Below are 3094 nucleotides of genomic sequence, written 5' to 3' on the forward strand. Positions count from 1 at the left end.
GGAGTGAGGTGCACATTGCATATAGTACCTTTATGCATCAGGATTCTTTCTTTGAGTACCCGTTGTCCTCCACCACATCTACTTGTTAGATGGCCTGTCGAGCAAAGTCAGATATTGTAAGTCAGACCTGATATGACAGAAGTCATTCCTTGTTCAGCATGGCCGGAAATGTGTTGCCATCCCTCTGTTACACAAAGATTAAATGCTCTTCACATGCAGCTCCAGCCTGATATCGCTTAGTTGTTATATGCCATGAAAACAATGTCTAACTCCTAACTCAACTGGGCTGTAAAAGCTACTGTCTTTGTTGGCTGGTATTCACCTGTTCTACATGGCAAATGTGAAACAGTTCTTAACAGTCTCTCCCCTAAACACAATTTGGGGCATCCTTAAATCGCTCGGCATTTTGCAGCAACATTGTATGATTTCTCACTTGTTTTAAAGTCAGCCATAAAAATCCCTTTTACATGGAGTGGTATTGTTAAGCTGTATTAATTGGCTTGCTTCTCTGGCCACTATCGTTTGATTGTAGTTTTGGACTTTAGCTGTTAAAACTTAGTATAGCACTTGCTATAGTGCATTTATGGATGATGTGCCCTTCACCCCATCACCAGTCACACTTCATTCTGTGCTTCTCACATGGGATCTTGCACTTACTTGCATGTCTCTTCTCCTCTGCGTTCTGAGTCCAGTTCTCTCTTTGCAGCTTATTGTTCTGCTGCCTCTGTTGTCTAATTTTTCAAAATCATCCTCACATGAACAAAACTGTTCATAGTTCTGTTGTGCTTTCTGTCTAAACACATCTCTTATTCTATATTATTATTTATTATAAAATTTTATATAAAAATACAAGACAATTATAGTACAGAAATGTGTAAAAAAAAAAAAATGTATATATATATATATATATAGAGAGAGAATTATAAACAATGTTTTTGGGGCTTTTCTTTTTTTTGTGGGACTGGATTATTTTTTGTCATTGTTTCTAATTATAGAAAATGTACATGATTGTCGAGGTCGAGGAGCATTTGGAGACGGCTCCCATTGCCAGTAACTGGATGGAGGATGGGCAAGCATGGTGGCCTCCGTATATTGACAGGACAAAACTAATGAAAAGTGTCCGGAAAATGGAGCCTCCACAGCCAGACAAAGGCTGGGTCCGGCACCCGGTCAGAGTCCTGTACGAAACTGGTAATAACTATTAGAAAGATTAGTATATAAAAATAAAAATATTTGGCCTAAATGACATGATAGGAAATAAGCTTTTTTTTCACCTTAGATTCTTTTGACAATATAATGGTGAAGTGGAAGCGGTCTTGTGACACTTCGGACCTAAATACTGACACAGAGCCCTCAAAGAGGCAATCCAAGTATGTTTGGCATTATTATAAACACGTCAACTTATTGGGACTTAAGCTTATTCACCGTTTCCCCCAGAGCTCGAGAAGTTCATACATACTCTACTCATCTCATGGAGCTAGCCTACGGTTCAGATTAAAGTGACAAAATAACGTCAACTCCTATTTACATGTTGTGATTTGTATAGTTACATATAACAAGGTGATATGAGACACAGCCATCTTCTAACCGTATATAAACTGGGAACTATAGTCTCAGAAAGGCAAAGCACTGCTACTTCTGCTACTTGGTGCTTGGTACTTGCAGCAGAGAGAAGCATTGCTTTGCTTTTATGAATATAGTTCCCAGTTTATATACGGTTAGAAGATGGCTGTGTCTTTTTTTTTTGGTACACATTAAGTCCCAATAAGTTGGCGTTTCCTTTAAACATTGTGTAGTACCTTGCCAAGGATCTCTCGAGAAAACAAATTTCTGTTGCAGGAAAAATCCTCGGTACTCTTCTACCGAAGAGCTGTCTGACAGTCCCAATCCCCCTAAGCAAAGACAAAAAAAGGCCACGACGGCTCTGCCACCAGCACCAACTCCACCACCACCACCGCTCCTTTGGGAGAAAACACAGAGAGGTAACAATGAAAAAGTTAAATGGTTATTTTATTTTTTTTAAAGGTATACAGTATTACATACAGTAAATGTGTACTATCCAGCTTTTAATGTTTGAGTTACAATAAAGTATACTAACCAATACTGTCTTTTCTTTAAGCAATGTCTCAGCTTGGAGCAGGCCAGGATGAGGCGGACAACAATCCTCCACCACTGCCCTGTGGTAAGCTGTCTGAGACAGTATTAATAGAAAAGCTTTATTTAACAGTAGCAGAAGTATTTGTAGTACATGTAGCCCCTGCTACCACCAGAAATAAGTACACTGTACAATGAACAAAAAAATGATTAGGCAACAACTCCAAGATAAAGTCTTCGTTTGGGATGCACAGACTGATTTGTGTGACCACAGTTGCACAACACAGCTCAAATTTTCAACACCGAGCAGTTAAACCCCATGCGAGTACTTAGTTACCTTGACACGTCATCTTGGCTACATTACAGATGATTTACCAACTGTCATCTCATCTGCCATGGCTCCATGGACCAGTTGGACAGATGAGGCTGCCCATGACCTTCTGCCCATGCCAAGTGGTAAGCTCTGTGAAAACAAACTATGGTTATTTTAAGCTTTGGAATACAAAAAAATTGTATTAGCAAAATGATTCATGTTGTCGAAACAATGGGGCGGCCTGTAGTTCACACAATAAGAGCATTTTCCCCATGTTGGCCAAGTCCTGCAGCGGCCTGGGTTCAACTCCGACCTGCGGCCCATTGCTGCGTGTCAACCCCCCCACCCCCCCCATCTCTCTCTATCATCTCTCTCTATCATCTCTACCCACTGTTACTTTAATAAAAAGGGGGGGGGGGAAAGGTTGTCAAACAATGGGCTTTTTTCACCTTTGCTCTCTCCCCTTCAAAATTAGGTGAAAGCTCAACATGGCAGGCAATGAATTTCCACCCTGTTATTCCAAGTAATTCCAGAATTTTTTAGAATGACAAAAATAACAATGGCAATATTGAGTTACTGTACATCATTTGTAGCTCTACATGAAAGCTCAAATAACATTGTAGTGAGTTATGGTCTTACAAAGTGTAATTAAACTGTCATTAAATGCAAACCCCATCTCCCAAGCTC

General features: G+C 40.0%; 1 long non-coding RNA gene across 1 annotated transcript; it reads right to left on the bottom strand.

Annotated features, from left to right (window-relative positions):
* Positions 1 to 2113: 2113 nt before the first annotated feature.
* Positions 2114 to 3055, bottom strand: LOC117940618. The gene is made up of 2 exons (XR_004655783.1): positions 2470 to 3055; positions 2114 to 2191 (listed from the first exon to the last, which is right to left on the bottom strand). It is a non-coding gene; the product is annotated as an uncharacterized LOC117940618 (long non-coding RNA).
* Positions 3056 to 3094: the final 39 nt, after the last annotated feature.

The sequence above is a fragment of the Etheostoma cragini genome, unplaced genomic scaffold (assembly GCF_013103735.1).
Source record: "Etheostoma cragini isolate CJK2018 unplaced genomic scaffold, CSU_Ecrag_1.0 ScbMSFa_2882, whole genome shotgun sequence".
Taxonomy (NCBI): domain Eukaryota; kingdom Metazoa; phylum Chordata; class Actinopteri; order Perciformes; family Percidae; genus Etheostoma; species Etheostoma cragini.